This window comes from Papio anubis, chromosome 7, assembly GCF_008728515.1.
Source record: "Papio anubis isolate 15944 chromosome 7, Panubis1.0, whole genome shotgun sequence".
NCBI lineage: Eukaryota > Metazoa > Chordata > Mammalia > Primates > Cercopithecidae > Papio > Papio anubis.
This window is the reverse complement of record NC_044982.1, coordinates 26,992,700-27,013,938: the sequence shown is the minus strand read 5'-3', so window position 1 is coordinate 27,013,938 and position 21,239 is coordinate 26,992,700. Positions and strand designations below refer to the sequence as shown.

Below are 21,239 nucleotides of genomic sequence, written 5' to 3'. Positions count from 1 at the left end.
TTTTAGGTTCATGTGAAGGTTTCATATATAGGTAAACTCATGTCACCGGGCTTTGTTGTACAGATATTTTATCACCTGAGTATGCAAGCCTAGTATCCAAAAGTTATTTTTTTCTTCTCTCCCTCCTCCTACCCTCTACTCTCAAGTAGAACTCCGAGGCTGTTGTTCCCTTCTTTCTGTTGAGTTCTCTAGAAATCTTTGTGATTAGTTGTGGTTGAGTACTAACGTAGCACCGTTTTTTGTTTGTTTGTTTGTTTGTTTTGTTTTTTTATTTTTTCATGGAGTCATGTAAATATGTGTCCTGATAAATTTTTTTAACTGTTATACTAAGACTTTGTCACCATCAATGAATTCAGTGAAGGGTTGAAGGGGAGAAGTGCAGGAAAGGAAAACACACACATGAGAATGTCAGTCTTGACCACTGGATGAACTTTTTTCTGCTGTAGAAGATGAAACAAATTGAGGGCCAACCTCTTGAATCAAATTGCAAAGTAACTTTCTGCCGGAAACAGTTTGAGTAACCCGAAGTAGCTAAGGTCATAAATATTTTTACGAGTGGCTAAGGAAAGAGCATTTGCAGTCAGGGAATCGGGTGTTGTTCTTTCGGGTTTGACCTTGAATAGAGGCTGCTACCTTTTGGCTTCTGTTTCAGGTAATAAATCTCCCTCCTCCCTGCCCCCACCGTCCAGCCCCAAGGAAAGATGAATGAATCAGGTGCTTCAGAGACTTCCCAAGAAGTGGTTTCAGTATATGCAGCAAGTGGACATTAAGAGTGGCACAGTTACCCATATAGGAATATTGTTGAGGCTGTTCATCTTGTTGTTCCTACAGTGTAATTCTTTGGAGTAGAGAGCAAAGAGCAATAATTTGTAGACCCATGCAAACCTGACAAAAACACAAAATGGGGAAAGGATTCCCTATTTAATAAATAGTGCTGGGAAAACTGGCTAGCCATATGTAGAAAGCTGGAACAGGATCCCTTCCTTACACCTTATACAAAAATTAATTCAAGATGGATTAAAGACTTAAATGTTAGACCTAAAACCATAAAAACCCTAGAAGAAAACCTAGGCAATACCATTCAGGACATAGGCATGGGCAAGGACTTCATGTCTAAAACACCAAAAGCAATGGCAACAAAAGCCAGAATTGACAAATGGGATCTAATTAAACTAAAGAGCTTCTGCATAGCAAAAGAAACTACCATCAGAATGAACAGGCAACCTACAGAATGGGAGAAAATTTTTCTATGTACTCATCTGACAAAGGGCTAATATCCAGAATCTACAAAGAACTCAAACAAATTCACAAGAAAAAAAAAAAAAACCTATCAAAAAGTGGGCGAAGGATATGAACAGACACTTCTCAAAAGAAGACATTTATGCAGGCAACAGACATGAAAAAACGCTCATCACTAGCCATCAGAGAAATGCAAATCAAAACCACAATGAGATGCCATCTCACACCAGTTAGAATGGTAATCATTAAAAAGTCAGGAAACAACAGGTGCTGGAGAGGATGTGGAGAAATAGAAACACTTTTACACTGTTGGTGGGACTGTAAACTAGTTCAACCATTGTGGAAGACAGTGTGGTGATTCCTCAAGGATCTAGAACTAGAAATACCAGTTGACCCAGCCATCCCATTACTGGGTGTATACCCAAATGATTATAAATCATGCTGCTATAAAGACACATGCACACATATGTTTATTGCAGCACTATTCCACAATAGCAAAGACTTGGAACCAACCCAAATATCCATCAGTGATAGACTGGATTAAGAAAATGTGGCACATATACACCATGGAATACTATGCAGCCATAAAAAAGGTTGAGTTCATGTCCTTTGTAGGGACATGGATGAAGCTGGAAACCATCATTCTCAGCAAACTATCACAAGAACAGAAAACCAAACACTGCATGTTCTCACTCATAGGAGGGAATTGAACAATGAGAACACTTGGACACAGGAAGGGAAGCATCACACACTGGGGCCTGTCGTGGGGTAGAGGGAAGGGGGAAGGGATAGCATTAGGAGATATACCTAATGTAAATGATGAGTTAATGGGTGCAGCACACCAACATGGCACATGTATACATATGTAACAAACCTGCACGTTGTGCACATGTATCCTAGAACTTATAGTATAATAAAATAAATAAAATGAAAAAAAAAAAATCCTTCCTTACACATACTTCCCACCGCTTGGAAGTCTATACTCAGAAAGGTTACTATGTGATTTTTCTTTATGGGACAATACTGCGTGATCACAGTGTTCACATTTCTCCCTCCAAGTCCTTGCTTTTCTAGTTTCTGTAATCATTCCTCAGGTGACCTAAAAGTATTTTCAGAAGTTTTGCCATTTTCATCACACAATATTGTGGACAAATTAAAGCCTATTGATGACTTTATTAAAGCAGGGCATTTACTACAAATTAGGATTCTCTGCATTTTGCCTGACTCCTGCAGTGCACAGAGACCATTCTTGTCTCCAATAGCAACACTCTTCTATTAATCAATCAAGAGCTGACATAAACGTTTTTATAGAGATTCTGTTCCACTTAGAGATCCTATTTAACCCCTGGTCATATAGTGTCCCCAGCTCTTCTTCTGGAATTCCATTTTGACCAAGTCTTCCAAATTATATACTTAATGTAATTGTTTCTTTTCCATAAATGAATTTACATTCATCTTAATTGACATTCGTTGAGATTTTTTTTCTGTTTCCAAGTCTCTTCATAGCATTAGTAATCTGTTCATTGAATACATCCCCTCTAATACATCATATCACATTCACACTCGATGTGAATGAACTTGAAACAATATCTCTTTTTTTCTTTGTTTTTCAATTCAAGCCACTGATACAAATATTGACCAGGTAGGTTGTAAAGGGCATGGTTCTGTGGCCAGCCCTGCAAGATCTCCTTATCTGTTTAGTACACCATGTATATAATGTGTAAGCATTCCTCAATTTTCTTCATGGTGGCCTCAGAGATAACAGTGAAGACCTGTCTGATGCTTTGCTGTGATTTTTGTTCCCTGTTCACACCATTCTCCTGATCTTCCTGTATATTAACTATATTCTCAAGAAGAAGAGATTAGTTTGGTGTGACTATTCTTTGTGAAGCTGTACTAGTTCATTGCATTTCCTCTCAAATTTCTAGAACCCAGAGGTCCTAAAGTCAAATGCTGTGCAGCCAGGCAAGTAACAAATGTTTAGATCAGAAGCTGGGAATTATTAATCATTTTATAAACAGAAATATGTATCCTCTGAGTAGAAGATTCTGCCAGCAGAACAAAATTCTTCTGTTAGCTAATTTCAGTAGCCATCACATGATTTATCTTCTAAAGCATTCATGTGAACTCATATCCTTTCTCATTTGGAAAGTCAAGACCATATTGGTACACCTCTTATCAAAAGTTTAGTAGAGACCACGAGGACACCAGTTTAGTCCCAACTCACTAAATCTCTCCTCTACAATGTCTCTAAAAATTATCCAATAGTGGTTTTTTTTTTTTTAAACATATATCAAATTATGCTGTCTTACACATCACAGAATAACTGCTACTGTTTCTCCTGTCTTCCTATCTCAGAGGAAAAATGTGCTTATCCTCTTCCACAGTTGAGTCTACCTAGGTCCTTGGCCTCTTGCCCTCTTATCTTTTCTGGGATCTCATGCCATCTGTTACCTCATCTCTATTTTATCTGTTATAATTCATCTCTTCTGCTTCTGCCTCAGCTGCTCAGAACATGCTGAAATATATGTAATATTTTGGGGGTTTTTTTGGTCATTTTGCTCAATGACTTCCTAATACCAACTGAAGAGAGTTTATATTTCTTAATACAACATTGAAAGCCTAACATGATTTGGCCTCAACCTACCTTTTTATCCAGTAAAATTCATTTCTCTCTAGTATATACTATATTCTGGCCAAACTAATCCACTGATTAGACTTCATTTTCCTTTTAATTACTGCTTTTTACTATGTTAGTCCCACTGCTTAGAATGTTATTTCCTCAACCTTATTTCTATTTCCCCCATTTGTTGAACTCCTAGATGTCCTTCAGAACCCAGCCTCTGAGTCACCTCTTGCAGGAGGCCTTCCTTGCTTCCCCTAGCAGAACAACAATTTCTACTGAAACCCTGTTGAATTTTGTCTCTATTATTGCCTTTACCACCTTCTATGTTTTAACAGCTATTTTGACCATGTCTTATCTACCCAATTGTAAACTAAATGAATACCCACAGTGTGTCCTATTTATCTTTATATCTTTAGATGGCAACACAATTCTTCGCACATAGTGTGTGCCAAAAACTTTCTATTGATTGATGGTGTAATTCTGATATTTATTAATAATGATCAATCTAAGTATTTATCCAAATCAACCCAATGCCCTGTATTTTGGGACAATTACCCTTGAGATTTTTATAAACCAAATTCACCCCATGTAAAACAAATGAATTTAATCTTAATTTTTATCTGATGTATAACGGCTAATTGGCTAAGTTTCTTTCATGAATATTACATATGTACTATTTTTTATCTCTATAAGTATTCTAATTTGTTTGTCTAGACGAAGAAACAGAGGCTAAAAATAGTTAAATAAAAAATTACCTGTTTCAGAGCTTGAAAGCCAGATCTGTCCATGGAAGTCTCTTGAGAGAAGAAGGTTTGGGGATGCATGTAATGAGAGCAGAAAACTGGATAAAACGACGTCTGGGTGTATTTTTGGCTGTTGTTTTGATTTACTTGTGACCGAGGGAAGTTTATTTGAGGCTTTCCCATTTGTAAAACTGAGATTCATATACAACTGTGCAAAATATGTGTCCCTTTACCTCCCTCTAAGAGATTAATGAGATGATATTCAAGAAGCACTTTGATTTTCTCTGATGAAAGAAACAGATAAGTATGAAATGAAGCATTTACTACTTCTATTGAAGGTTTTTAAGACGGCAGCCTTTAAAAATCATCAAAGTAAAAGCTAAAGGAAGAAACAGCCATGTACGTTTTAAATCAAGTCAATAATTATTGTAATGCACCTAATGATTCTCTGATATGTGTTTTGTGCATTAAAATTTACCAAGCGCTTTTACATATATTATCTCATTTGCTCCACATAACTATCCTGTGAAGTATGTAGGCTGGGTAATTTTACTACCATTTTTGAAATAAGAAAACCAATACTCAGGCCAAATGACTTGGTCACTGCTACTTGACTCAGGTGAAACAGTTCAGCGTTAAACTCAAGTTTCCTGGATTCCAAATCCCAATTCAGGTATCTTGCGTTTCTGTCCACTTGTTAACATCATAGCGTGCAAACTGGACCATCTCCTCTGTGTTCACTTACATTCTATCCATGTTCAGGATTGAGTTTAAATCCCATTTCTGCTTTTAAGACTTCCTTTATCACTTTAACTGAAAGGCAGACTTTCTTATTCCATATGTTTTTTGTCCTTAAATATATTGTTTCCTGGAGGTCTGTCTAGTGAGTTGGATTTCCTGTATTCCATTCTTCCTTAAAATAAGCCTTTGGAATTCAGCCCAATTTCCACACTTCTTGATGATAGCTGCCACCATCCATTTCATTCCTGGGACTGAGCCTTAGCACAAGGATTATTTAAAACTTAAAAATAGGTTTATTCATAATCCCAGCATTTTGGGAGGCTGAGGTGGGTAGATCACCTAAGGTCAGGAGTTTGAGACCAGCCTGGCCAACATGGTGAAACTCTGTCTCTACTTAAAATACAAAAATCAGCCAGGTGTGGTGGCACGCACTTGTAATCCCAGCTACTCAGGAGGTGGAGGCAGGAGAATCACTATAATTCAGGAGGCAGGGGCTGCAGTGAACTGAGATGCGCCACTGCACTCCAGCTTGGGTGACAGAACAAGACTCTGTCTCAAAAAAAAAAAAAAAAAAAAAAAAAAAGACTTTCTTCATGTTGGTATTAATGCTTGGTATAATACCTCACACACAGAGGGGCTCAATATATGCTTGCTAAATAAGTGGCTAGATTAATCAACAATTATGGATGGGAGGGAAGGTTCAGAAAGTTTGGTGACAATACTGGGAAAAAATGTTGGCACCTGGTAGTGGTGGACCTGGGATACCAGGCTGAAGAGTTTGAAACTTGCTCTTTTGGCAACAACAGATTTATTGGCACCAAGTAATAGTTTTCCTGGATTCCACTTTTGAAGTCATCAATTCCTTGCTTTTCTTTTCCTTGTCTTTTCAATTCTACTGGGACCTCCTCCCACCAGTGCCACTTTACTGGAGACTTGTGATATGTACGACAGGCAGTAAAACCCAAGTGAATCAAGGAAGCCTGTTAAGAGCACTGATTTCTATGATGTCTCAGTTTGTTAACTAAATTGCAGGTTGTACTTCTTGGCCAGAGACAGCTGACAGGCAACTCTGCCTGAACAAGTAGCATCTCCAAAATGACAGGTGCACTTTAGTTTCATTAGAGGCAGTGGTATCATGATTGCCTGGGCCATTGCAATAAATATGGTGATTATATGTATCCCTTGGGATTTGGAGTTGACAGCATAGTTGGACTGCACTAAAGAATCTTACTCTGACATAAATGACAGCGAAGTAGATCTCTGGGCCCCTCAGCAAGGAAGCTGAAGTTCATGATGCAAAGAAAGTTCCATGGGCCTACGGAAATATTACCAATCCAAATTATAATTTCATTTATTGACAAGTCATATTTAACATTCTTCTCTCTAATGTTTTTTCTCACATGTCAGTGTCCCAAAAGCTAAACCATCAGCTGCATGATGCTAAGTCTTTCAGCAATCAGCAGCAGAAGCAGCGGTAGTTGCGAGCTGGTTATTCAGAGGCAGCTGCTGTGCTTCACGTAACCATAAAGTGAAAATTTCAACATTCCCAAAAATGTACCAACCTCCAAGTCACAAATCCTCCTTAGATGCCTGTGGATTGGCTTTTCAGATCCTCTTAAAAGCCAATCTGTGGTGGCAGGATTGTCTGAAGAGGGTAGACTTGGGTTTCTGGTACCTTACAGAAGGCATGGTTTCTCCGTCTACACTATGCTATAAGACAATTGCTCTTCTCTGGAAAGAAACTATTGGAATGGCACTTCTTGTAACTTCTCTCTAATCCCTTATTTAGTTGGTGGGATTGGATGAAGGATCTTCACATATCTAGTGAGACTCCTTTCTTCTCTTCTTCCTGTCCAAAGGGCTTTTCTCCCTGGGCTGAGTGTATCCAGGCCTATTTCATCTTTGTAGGAGGCAACAGGAAAGAGAAGAGAACTAGAAATTGGTGTAGGAAGACTGATCTGTGGCCAAGTCTAAGTGTTGCCCCAATCCATTCTCCCATCCAGCTCCACAAGCAATAAAGTTTGCTGGTCCTTTCGTCTAGGTCTATTTCTCAATTGGCTTGGAATGCACAATGAAGAGGGCTGTGATTTACTGGCCCACTTAAACCTCAACTAGAGTGGCAATTTTGTTTTTTTCTGGCTCTTATATTGCAATGAATATTTTTTATTTGACAGTCTGTTATATAACTAAAATAATTTTTTTTTCACTATCAGTTTCTACTCAAAATTAAATGGTAGCTCTAGAATAGTGGCCAACATTAAATTTTTCTTTATGGTTATAGCCATGCAGATAGATATATGAACTCAGAGGACTAAAAATGTGTCTCCATATAATTTAAATGTACCTTTCTATATGGAATGGTCTGCTGTCATGCAACTTTCAAATAATGCATTTTATTATCATTATCTTTTCCGGCATTGATTAATCCCACTGTTTATTGGCTAAGTGTACAGTTCCTATTGGTGTGTTTCTGAGTCAAGGCGAAAGCAGTTAAGAGTTGAGAAGGAAGTTTATTTAAATCTGGTCTTTCTTATGAGTCTGCCTAATAGTGATAGATTTTGTTGTTGAGTCACAGTTCATGAAAAGTGCATTAAAACCTCGAGCTGACCCATCTCTCTGAAGCAGCAGTTGGGTCATTACATTTTGGCAGGCACTTTAGATGTGCATATGATTTTATGATCAGGTCTGCTTAATTCATCCCAACTCTTCAAAGAGGAAGGGAACTAAAATTCCTTGAGCATCTTCTATTATGTGCTGGATGCCTGCATATGTTGTTTTATCCTCGTGACAATTTCTCATGGTAGATAGTATTTTTTCAGCATTGAAGGTGAGAAAATTGAGGTTCAGAGAGTTTAAATAATATTGTCAAAAGCATATAGGGGGCCGGGCGCGGTGGCTCAAGCCTGTAATCCCAGCACTTTGGGAGGCCGAGACGGGCGGATCACGAGGTCAGGAGATCGAGACCATCCTGGCTAACACCGTGAAACCCCGTCTCTACTAAAAATACAAAAAACTAGCCGGGCGAGGTGGCGGGCGCCTGTAGTCCCAGCTACTTGGGAGGCTGAGGCAGAAGAATGGCGTAAACCCGGGAGGCGGAGCTTGCAGTGAGCTGAGATCCGGCCACTGCACTCCAGCCCGGGCTACCGAGCAAGACTCCGCCTCAAAAAAAAAAAAAAAAAAAAAAAAAAGCATATAGGAAGTGATGAAGTTAAGCTTTAAGGTCGGGCCTGTCTACTCAAAAACCTGTGATTGTTATAATATATTAGGGGTTAAAAAAAAAAGTTTGCAAGAAACAGACAAGTTATTTAAATGGGATGAAGTGTAAGAAAACCTGTGCTTTCCTTAATTTTTCTTGAATCCCATGGCCTTCTCAGTCTATCCTTTATTGAGGTTCAGAGAGGTTGCTACTTACATGGTAATAAGTATTTCCCTTCCCTCCTTACCCTACTATACAAAACAAAAAACAAAAAAACAAAAAAACAAAAAAAAAAAAACAGAGAAAACTTGATGATAAATGTCAATCAACACTCAGCCTTTGCATCTGATGAGCAACAGAGATGAGTGGGGACTGTGGTGAATTGGAAAACCTGTGCCTTTCTCTTCTAATCAGCTCTGGCTGATTGTCCTGCAGAAAATATTGGCTCTGTGTTACTGAATCTTACTTCTTTTAAAAGAACAGTCTAGCTGTTCATGAGATATCTGATTTTTAAATGTCAAAACTAATTCACATAGAAAAATACTATGTAGTACTCACCCCTCAAAAATAAAACTTATATGAGGACTCGATCCAGCATAAAGTCTCTGAATTTGTAAGTTCTGTATTACAGAAGGCAGCTAATAAGTATCTACTGGGCAAAATAATTAACAAACAAAAATCAAATGAAAATAATTTTCATTACTCTTCCAATAATTGTGCCTTCCAGATTTAGTATTGTTTGTGTATTGTGCCTCTCTGTGGTAGAGGCATGACTTCTGGTCCTCCACCTGCCCTTCACAGAGTGGAGATGAGTCCAGTATGCAATGACTACTTGAGTATTAGATGTTCTGAACACTTGTTTTTGTGCATTCTCTAGATAGATCTGGTAGTTTGGTGAGCAGAGGTGGCATGGCTCATCAGCATTTGGCAATTGAACCAGAAAAGCATCTTGCTGTCTATTAAAGAATGTGTCTATGCTTGTAGCTAGTTTTCTAAGAGTTTGCCTCTAGGTATTTGCCTGCAGAGAGTTTTTTGAAGTCAATACAAAGTAGAGTGGCAAGCAATGCATCCATGTTTGAAGATTTGGGAAGCATTTTTCTGTATTTTTTCAGATAAGGCTTGGTCGATAAGTTTAGCCACACTCAATCTAATTCCTTGTCCGTATCCTTATTACCTCCCCCCCTCTTCTTTAAGTTTTCACTTTCTTCTGACCTTAATTACTCTCTCAATGAACCCATAAGTATCACTGGACATGGGCATCACCAGTTAGCAACAGTAAGATAACCGCTAACTTCTGAAACATGGAAGTTCTAGCATTGCTTGGATGATGTCTTCCCTGACTGCCTCTGAGCCTCTGGCCAGGATCTGGGATAAGTGCCTCACAAATCGCTTTTCATCTAAACAGCTAAAGGTCTTCTTCTGATGGAAGAGGGATGCCTACAGCAGAAAGCAAGGGAGTCTGCCAGGCACATTTGGAAAATAAAATATTTTATTTATATTTATTTTGACTCTATAGTTTCTAAATTCCATAAATAAAATTTTGCCATTATCAAGGAAATATTTGCTAGGAGGTATAAGGAAGGTCCTTTGGGCAAGAGAGAAAATATTCTCTAAGCTGTAGCATGTTTATGAACCTTAAAAATTACTTGTCTGTGTTTGTATATGTTCAACTCTGAGAGTCTTCCTTAACATTCAAATGTCTCTTGGCAAAAATTAGTGAAGTTTTAGAAAGTAGAAAAGGTGGTTGATAGTGCAAGGAATTTTTAGGCCAATTTTCTATTCTTCCCTTCTATAGATTGAATTTTATTTTTATACCAAGAGTTTCAATCTTCTCAACTTCTCCCATTCCTCTTTACCTTCTCAATTGCATCCACCTAAATATATCTCATTGTTTCAGTCAGCCTTGGCTGCTATAACAGAATGGCCTAGATTGGGTGACTTAAACAGCAAATATTTATTGCTCCCAGTTCTGGAGACTGGGAAGTCCAAGGTCAATGTGCTGGTCAGTTTGGTTTCTGCTGAGGGTCCATTTCCTGACTGACAGATGGCCACCTTTTTGCTGTATCTTTACATGGAGGAGAGAGAAATCATGCCTAATGTCTTTTCTATTAAGGGCACTAATCCCATTCAAGGGGACTCTACTTTCCTGACCTAATTACTTCTCAAAGATTTCACCTCCAAATACCATCACCACATTTGGGATTAGGGCTTCAACATAAGACTTTGGGGGATGGGAAGGATGCAAACATTCAGCCCATAGCACTTACATAACCAGACCTTTGTTTCCCTTTGTTTTGGCCCCTGCCAAATAAGGTAGTGTGATATTGTGAAATACATAGTTGGTCTTCATCCTGTTTAAAGCTCCTAAAATCCTTGAAATTTTCAAAGTGATACGTCTTTTTATATGCTAATGACTTGTGGCTGTCAACCCCTAGGTAGCTTCAGGATGAAGGCTGGTCATGAGAAAGACGAAGGCATGATTAGAGGGTTAAGACTTTCAGCACTAGCCCCCACCCAACCTCCAGGGAGGAGAGAAGGGCTGATGGTTAATCTGATCACCAGTGGCCAATGATTTAATCAATCATGCCTATGTAATGAAGCCTTCATAAAAATCCAAAAGGACAGGGTTTGGAGAGCTTCCAAAGAGCTGAACACCAGGAGGTTCCTGGAGGGTGGTGCACCTGGAAAGGGCCTGGGAGCTGGGAGCCTCTGCCCACATACCTGGACCAAATATCTCTTCATCTGTATCTTTTGTAATTTCTTTTTAATAAACTAGTAAATGTGAATTTTTGAGCTGTAGCAAAATCATGGAGCCCAAGGACGAGGTCATGGGAATCCCAATTTATAACTTGTCAGTCAGAAGCACAGGTAAAAGGACCCGGAGCTTGTGATTGGCCTTGGAAATGGGAGGCAGTCTTGTGAGTCTGAGCCCTCAGTCTGTGGAACCTGACACTATCTCCAGTCTGGTAGTGCAGGAATTGAATTTGGTTGGAGGACAGCCAGCTGGTGTCTGCTGCAGATTGCTTGCTTGCTTGCTTGCTTGCTTGATGTGTGGGGGAAGACCTCCACACATCTGGTGTCAGAAGCGTGTTGTGAGAGTATAGGAGAAACTGAGTTTATTTTTTCTACCCAGGAGAATTTTCTATCCTGAAGGCCAAGTAATGAATCCTCTTTCTCTGGCTACTTGGGCAATTTATCAACGACTGACTGTGAATATTTGGAAATATTATATGGGAATGTTCCTTCTTTTTTTATATCTCAATTTAGGAAACCATGTGCTTCTTTCTTATTTCTCTTTTGTCCCCATCAGTGAGCTATATTTTTAAAATTGTTATTAGAAACATCTCTTATTTTGAATCTCCATCATCATCCTACAAGCTCAGCAATGTGACTTTGTCTTACAGATGAGGATACTGGGTGCAGAGTATTTGTGGCTTGCCCCAAAACCTGCAGTAAGTGAAAAACTAGAATCATATCCAAGCCTTCTGATTCAAATGCAGTTGCCCTACCCACTACACCAAAGTATCATTTGTACTCTTGAGGGCTAAAGAATGCCAGATGTATTTCTCTAACTTCTGATGTGTCTCCCAAAATGCCCTATACAGAGGATAGGATCATTACACACTTGATTTCAACATTTCTATGACTTGATTCTACTTATGCATCTTATTGATTTGGAGAAATAAAGGTACTTCTTGGGGGAAAACATGACTATGTGTAAAAATTCTCAATTTGACAAGTGTAGGGCAAATTGAAATGGATGGTGGTTGGGCCAACTCACGGTGGCCCAAAAGACTGTGGTGAGGGGATGGCCTCCCAAAAGGCAGGGACTGAGCCCTACACTGACCAGAAATCACTGCATTGCAGAATAATGGAGAAGGCAAGACGATGAAACTGAGTTTCTCTGAAAGCTTGGCATCTTGGATATTTCAAAGATTAAAGCTGTATTTAATGGGAACCAAATGGTTCAGTTAACTGGTAGTAGGATGGATCAGTGTCCACCTCTAGGACTTCAATTTGAATCTAATCCAGACAAAGAAGCAGGGTAGGTTGAAGCCCTTGGTAATGAACACTAAGCCTTTCATCTCCCGGTCTACAGAGAAAGTTCCCCTCAGGCCACACAGGCTTGCTGGCAATTTTCCTGAAGACTGTTCAGTAGACTATGTGAAACAAGTGAACAGCTATGGTCACCTGAGAGGTAGTGGTACTCTACATTTTCAAAAGTTCTCTCCCAAAACAAAACCATAGCAAAAATTGAAAAGCAGTAAATGAACCATGGATGGAGATATTGTACTATGCACTAGTCTTGCTAGCAGAAGAATGCAAAGGTGCTTTCACCATTGTGTCAGATGCTTGGCTGAACATTTATTAAACTTTTGATATGGAGGAAGACATAGAACATAAAGAGGAATTTTCTTCCCTCACAATGCTCATGGTATGACAGGAAAAAAAAAGAATTGTTCCATTAAAAAACATTGAAATGAATCAACACAAACTGATGTTATTATTGAATAGATAGTGGAGAGATTGTGGGATAATTAGAGAATATATCTGGTTATCAAAGATGTCTCTGGAAGGCACGTGTGTAAAATTGTTTTCAGCACTGTACACGTATGCACACTGGCCAGGAAAGCTGGACCTTCTGCAGAGAAAACTCTTCTCCAGATAGGAAAGGGTACCTCATTCAGCTTTGGGCTGGGCCAGAACTAGAATATCTTTCCTGTGTCTGGGTCATTCCTGGATCAGTGATCCCTAATGACCAGTTCCATTCCCTAAAGCTAATGTTGACTCTGGATCATTCTGATGTTTCATTCATGCTGGAATCCATAGTTTGTTCTGAGTCAGGTCTATAATAGATTCACATTCCTGAGAGGCTTTCTATTGAAAGTGAAGACTCAGGATTCCACTGACTGTTCTGCCACTGTTTAAGGGCGATATTACAGTTGGATTATGGATGCCCTTCAATGGACACAGAGGGGCTTAGATTCTACTGAGCCACCAATACTTTGCCTAAAAGAAAATAAGAGGGTCAAAGGAACTAACTTTTGTGTAAATTTTAAGGTTTTATTCAAACACAAACACACACAGTCACACACACATTTACATGGCAACACATATACACATAACTCTTTATTTCTCTAGCATTATGTTCCTCAGCCTCTTGAATGAAATCATTTTCCTTCATCATGTTAATGAACAAAATTGTAGCTCACCCATAGAGAAGAGAGAGAAGAATGTTTGTGCCCTTTAAATGTCATAAAATAAATGCTTCTTCGTATTGTCTATGAGTTCACTATAAACTCCATGGATAATTTGCGTATCTGAAGCTCTGACCGGCTTCCAGTGGGCTTACAGTGCCTGCTATATCTTAGGGGAATAATGACTTCATGCTGTTCCAGGGACATTTCTATTTCTCCATTTGGCTGAAACTTACTTTATAATTTGGTAGGGATACTGACTTCAAGTAAATTAAAATTAGGAGATGTGTTCTCTAATTATTCTATCGAAAGAGCACATAGCTTTGAAATAATTGTCAATGCTGGTATGGTGGACTCTTTTGAAAAGGTATGAGTCAGCTACCTGTGACATGTTTTCCAGTGTCTGCTTGGGGTCACCTTTACTAATTTCGTCAGGGCTGAGGGAAAGCACTTTCTTTTTCATGTTCCTGCTTGGGTGTCCGGATTATTCTCCCTACAGAGGCTTTGATGCTATCATGGAGGTCATAAGGCCAGTCTTTTTTCGAAGTACTGGAGCTTTTTAAATTTCACTTTTTAAAAAATTTCTGTTGCTTTTATTATGGTGGTTGGGGATAAGAACCCACCTTTTGAATTGGAATTACTGATCTTATCCAAGAGAGAATGTTGTAGTGGTGATAGTTGACAAAGAAGAGAACCATAAAATATCACCTGGATGAAATACCTAACTGCAACACTATCTCCAGGACACACACACACCAGAGTCCCTACGTGCAGACAGGCACTGCTGATGTATTACAGTCTATTGGCCATTTTGTTTACGATAACTAGGAAAGGAAAAATGAGCCCCTATTTCAGTGTGTTCATCCCAAGATGATGACACAGTAGATTTCCCTTGCAGGTAAACCGAGAGAGCTCAGTTAATCACCATTTATCACTCAAGTGACTCAAGTCTTTCGCAGATGCACTGGCGCTCTGGAGACTGATATATTCATTGGGCTGCAATGCTATTCTCTTTTCTCATTCCATCTAATATAATAAACTCAAATCCTAACATCAGAGTGATGTGTGCTATCTTTTAGAGTCTCAAGCCTTTAAAATGTATTTGATTCACTCCCATAGAACTAGATACATTTTCCGAAAGAAATGTGATATCATTATAATTTTAATGACTTATAACTTTGCTCCATCTCCTCCATTACCAGACTATTCTAGCTACTACCATCCTTTACCAGAAGCCTCTAATTTATTTCTCTGCATCTGCAGCTGACCTCCTTCAAACAGTGTTATTTTGAGTTGATTTTAGTATATAAACCACCCTCAGTGGGACCTAAGATAGATTACTTTATGCCTAATTGAATGAGTTTTTATATATCTTATTTTATATAACTTATTAGAAAATATCTAAGATACGTTTTTCTATTTGCCAAATAGTAATTGTGAATCAGGTTCATTGTACACTGGTCACCAATGTGCCTGAGCCCAGTGAGAGAGAACACTTCCACACACAAGTCACATAAAGTGGGTTTATTACTTACATATAGGCAGCAAAGGACAGCAGAAGCTGGGGATTCATTTTGAGCTCATTCTCCAAGGCTCAGGAAAGCTGTCTATGGTGAATGGAATCCACCTGTGCATGTACTGCACCTCAGGAACCTTGGAAAGTACTCCACTCTGGGTTTGTTTTTGGTTTTGTTTGTTTGTTTGTTTGTTTTGAGACGGAGTCTCGCTCTGTCACCCAGGCTGGAGTGCAGTGGCCGGATCTCAGCTCACTGCAAGCTCCGCCTCCCGGGTTCCCGCCATTCTCCTGCCTCAGCCTCCCGAGTAGCTGGGACTACAGGCGCCCGCCACCGCGCCCGGCTAGTTTTTTGTATTTTTTTTAGTAGAGACGGGGTTTCACCGTGTTAGCCAGGATGGTCTCGATCTCCTGACCTCGTGATCTGCCCGTCTCGGCCTCCCAAAGTGCTGGGATTACAGGCTTGAGCCACCGCGCCCGGCCTCCACTCTGGGTTTTATACCCCAGGGGCAGTATGACTCAATAAGCTGAAGTGTTGAAGGATATCCTGTTCTGGTAGAAACTGGAACAGAGACTTGGCTCTTCCAGCCAGTCCTCCTTATCTGAGAATGTTACATTTCTGGCATATTCTACAAGTATTTTTGAGAACTACAAGTGAGAAAAGAACGCAAACCAGGTTGGTCCAAGGCCACCTATAGAACTTTCTTGCAATAGGTGAATGAGCAGGTATGATACAGGCTGCTCATTTGCTCCTCCCACTCCTATTTGAGTTATTCTGACCACTTGTACATCAACTATTGATTAAAATCTGAAAAAAGAAAATCATGGGTGACCTTAAATTGTGTAAAGTTCCACAACAGAGGTCAGCAACTTTTTCTGTAAAGGGCCAGAAAGTAAATATTTTAGGCTTGTAGGCCACATGATCACTGTTGCAACTACTCATGTCTGCTGTTGTAGTATGGAAGCAGTCAAAGATAATACATCAATGAATGAGTCCAACTGTATCCCAATAAAACTTTATTTATAAAAACAGGGAACAATTATATTTGGCACACAGTTTGCTGATCTCTGCTCCAGGCCAGTCTATCTCCTCCAACTTTGGCATATTCATAACTCAAACATATCATAAGAAACTGCCACAATCTAAACCATATTATCTGATGACCCTAAGTACTGAATCTCTCCATTCTGAAATGTGTATATTAATTATTTTTCAGGTAGAGAATGGTATAGAATTTAGACTGGGAATTTATCTGAGGGATTGACTGAAAATGCCTTACTTATGAAAACAGAGTTCTTGGTTGGTGTTCATTATTCATGTAGGTCCATTTACTTTGAAGCCATAATGCTAATATAGCCTGTCATTTGGAAGTTAGGTAAATAGTAAAGCACTTTAAAGAATCACTAAAAGTTTCCTCATAACCACAGAATAGGTCTTGAAGGGTTACTCACTGTTTGCTGATCTCTCATTTATAGAGGAGCAGCTGCTCATTTTTGGCCTAGAATATCTACTTCTAAGAGAAGAAATTTCTCCTTTGCATCCTGTTCAGAGCTAATCATGCATATTCTTGGAAACTGACTAAAATGACCTAGTCTATAGTAAAGTAACTAATTTGGAGTTGGGACTATCAACTAATGTTATTTTGCCAGAGATGTACGAAAAGACTTCCTTAGGGGCTAGCAGTAATCAGTCAGTAGGGAAGAGGGTTACCAGGACCAGATGGAGAAAATGACATAGGACATGTATATTAGACCTGCCACTCTCTGGCTCTGTGAGCATGCATTTCAAAGTTTATACCTGCCAAGTGGGCATTTGACCGACACATAGAGGAGAGTCAGAGAGATTATCGATACATACTTATATGCTCACCTTGTGTTCTGTTTGCTAGAACACAATTTTACATCAAATATTTAAAAATTCACACATGCGTGCACGTGGCTGTGCACTGATGCGCATGTGTGCCTGTTGCTTGTGTGCATATGTACCATACAGAAAAGTATTGTGTGGAGAATATATTAGACTGTGCATGTAAATGTGTGTAGAACTTTTTTTTTTCCATACAATACATGCTGTATGGGTATTTCTTGAGTGACTGAAGTTTTGCACTCCCTGAGCAGAGTTTCTCAATAGTGACACTATTGATATTAGAGCCAGGTATTTCTTTGTCGTGTATCATTGTATATTTAGCAGGATGTGTGGCTTTGACCCACTAGATTCTAGTAGCACCCCACTTCAGTTGTGACAGCCAAAAATGTCTCCAGACATTGCCAAATGTCGCTGGAGATAGGCATCCCTGTTGAAATCACTGCCTTAGTAAACCAAGACGTTAATGTAAGAAAGTGGTTCCCAAACTTCAGCATCCGAATCACCTTAAGTTCTTGTGAAAATACATGTTACTGGGCCTCACACTAGAGTTTCTGATTCAGAGGGTCTTGCACTAGACCCAACAATTTACATATCTAATGAGTCCCCTGGTGATGCTGCTGGTGGCGGTCTTAGAACCTCACTTTGTAAGCACATAGGTAAGGCATAAGATGTTCTGGAAGAATTCCAGATGAGTTAAAATGTGTTTCCTAATTTCAAGGACTGTAATGTTGTTGGTGTGAGCACAGGGCTTAAGGTTTCTTTGTGAAGACACTGGGTGGTTCCTCTCAGCTGTGGTTGAGATTTAGTGGGGAAACTCGACATTTATGGGAGACATTCAGTCTGTACTGGATTTTAGTCAGCACTGCCCTGCCAGCTGTCACCTGAGTCCTGCCAGGAGACTGCTCCAGGTCTTGGCACAGGGCTGGGGCACCTATGGAAATGAACTTGAGTTTTGCCTTGCAGTCAAACTTAACTACCAAATAAGCCAGCATGACATTGGGGTCTGTGAATGAGAAGTGAATGTTCCGAGTGGATTTGAAGGACATGATGACTCAGGATGCCAATTGTGACTGGTGACTTACAGCTGTGATAGCTTTGACTTGCATCTTATTTACTTGCATCAGCTGTCTTGTCCTTCCTTGCCTCTCCCCTTTTCAGGTCATGGTTCCTGATGTCCTAAGCTGTCATCCCTACTCTCTCTCTGTTTTTTTTTTTTTTTTTTTTTTTTTGGAGTCAGAAATGGAGCTGTCTTGAGCTATTTATCAGTCTTATCTCTCTTGGCCCTCTGTTAGCATTTCAGACTGTGGATCTAATCCGCTTTAATTGATTGACCTTGTGCAACCAGACCTCAGTAAAACACCAGGTGAAGCACAGCTGCAGCCAGGGGAGAGGTGGGTGTAACTTTCCTGGTTGGGTGCAAAGGTCACTGAGGCCCATAAAGATTTAGAAAAGGAGAAATAGTTTTCAAGGCAATTAATATGAATTTTCTAGGGACAATGTATACAGATCCCAGAGTCGATGACCTTGACTGGGACACAGTCATTGTAAATAGAGCAGTATCCTATAGGGAGTATGCAAATGCCTCTGACTCACCTGTCATCCATATTAGTACTGTTTCTCATCTAGCATCACTATTATCACCATCTCCAAACCAATCATTAACATATTTTATGTAATTGTTTGTAGATGCCTTCAGAATTTGCCAAGATTTTATGTCTCTTAATAAGTATTATTTAACACAAGTATTATTGTTGCTATTGTCTTCATGTCATTTTTCTAGACAAAGCTTGAGCCTTGGATAGTTGAGGGACCTGCTTAAGATCACACAGAAAAAATAATGTGGAGCCTCAATCGGTCCCAATCCTTTTGATTCGAAATGTCACATTCTTCTAGAACACAAAGTAGACGTTTTCCTCTCCCCTGCTTTTCCTGCCACAGCCACACTTCAGCTTCTCAAGGGGAGGGGACCAGGTCATTGTCATGAGGTGATCATGGAGTTCAAAATATCTTCAAGCTCTACAGCTGTGGTCTTGTCAGTTCGAGTGATTCCTGAAAGGCATCTTCTCTGCTTTAGATTTTTCAGGGGAGAGACCTGGTCTCTTACCTCTCTTGAAATACCTTAATAATGAAGTGCTTACTCTGTGCTTATAAACCAACAATTGTCCAGAGTGTAGAACAAGAAGACCATAATATTGAAAGAGTAGAGACTAATGATCTTCACTGAAAGACAGTTAATAGCCACAAAAAGAGCTCAAATTATGTTCTACTGAATTCAATGTTTTATTCTAAAGAACTTCAATAAAAGCCTTTGTTAGGCAAAGTCAAAATTGTCTGATGAATCAAGTAAGCTGTACCTCATCTTTTTGTATTTTACAGAAACATTTATAAAGCATAGTGAGATGTTTTACCTAAGATTTATTGTACAAAATATGAATATAGTAGCAATTATTTATTTTATCCTATAATACTGAAATCATATTTGGTCTCTCATGGTACAAAAAAGATTCTTATTTTTTAAAATCACAACCACATATTCTAATTCATTATTCATTGATTCACATATCCATTAATTTAACAAACATTTACTGAGCTCATGTTAGGAAACTTACATTTAAAATACTCACAATTAGGCTAAGTAGACAGGTAAGTTAGGCATACATAAAATATATCATATGTAACACATATATTTCTGTTATAGAAATAACTAACTCAATTGTAATATGTGAAAGCTGTGACTGTGGAAAATGCATGGATTTTAGAGTCAGACCTGGATTCTATTTTTTCAATAAGTCTCTTACTGTGTGAATTCTCTGTTAATCGTAAGAATTTGAACATAATTCTATTATAAAAGTATTTCCTGAGCACCTATTCTGTCCATTTAGTCTGGTTTATGTTGCAGTGACAAAAGCCTCAGACACTTGGTGCTAGAAAGCAACCAAGCTTTGTTTCTCAGCCATCTCCCATGTCCATAACAAGCTGGCTTATTGTCATCCTCACTCAATGACCCAGAATGACAAAGAAGCCACGACCAGGAGTTTGCTGGGTGCAATGGTTGGCAACAAATAGAACTCTGGTGGGTCTCACACCAGCAATTAAATGCATGGCTCAGGAATGATACTCAATTTATTAGTTAATACTGTTCTCTGGGTCCAACCCATCACAAGGAGACCCAAAAGGCCTCTCTTACTACAACCCTATAATGGAGGAGAACTGGGAAAATGTGGTAAACAGTGCTACTCATTACTTTCTTTACTAGGAACCAGACTTTGAAATGGATATGGAAGACCTTGCCGTGCCTGGCCCACAGGAGGCATTACATATTTACATACTGTCTTCCTTGTGTTCTTGCCTAGCACTGAACTAACAAATTCGGTGGGAAGCCTAGCAGTTAAGACACTGAGACCTGCTTCCATTGCCCATATCCCTGACATACATTTGAGAATCCCAGTTCTGTTTCTGTCAGCTGCAGTTTTCTAAAATAGCGGATGGTGCATTCCGTCTTCCTCAAGGTAGTCTGGAATGGGTGAAAATAGCCTTCAGGGACATCTTTATTCCTGAGAATTCTTCTTGCCCCTGAGCATTTCTGCTCCTGGAGTCTGACCCTGGTGTCAGTAGCATCTCTTGGGTCACCTCAGCAACAATAACTGCAGTGTGACTGATTGAGGATAGGGAAGCTGAAGCTGGACTAATTTGGGGAGCCAGGTAGGCTCATAAACCGTTGTTATTGATGAAGAGTGACTTACTGGCTATTTAAAGACAGCTGGTTTCCGTACTGTTCAGCTTTTTTCCTGAATGCACTTGAGGATTCTTTGGTAATGTCTTCTGATTTACCACTTGTCTTTGTTTTTAATATCAAGGAAGAATATAGATTGAAGCAATTGTCTTGGTAGCAACTTTAGTGATGATGACTGTGGAGTTATTAAAATTTATAGTCATGCTGTTTTTGCAGCTACCCTTTGCATTTCTTAGAGAGGCTTATAATATTTGGTTACAAAGAATGTAGAGAGATAGCAACTCAACCCTGCATACATTTTTTGAATATATGTTCTGTTTGCTAAAATTTACATCTATTTTCACAATATGTCTTGATGACAGTGCCCACCAAGCCAACTAGGC

At 39.3% G+C, this 21,239-nt stretch overlaps 1 protein-coding gene across 45 annotated transcripts in view; it reads left to right on the top strand.

Annotated features, from left to right (window-relative positions):
- Positions 1 to 21,239, top strand: part of NRXN3 (neurexin 3) — a 1,717,425-nt gene that overhangs the window by 1,490,094 nt on the left and 206,092 nt on the right. The gene's annotated exons all lie outside the window — the stretch shown is intronic.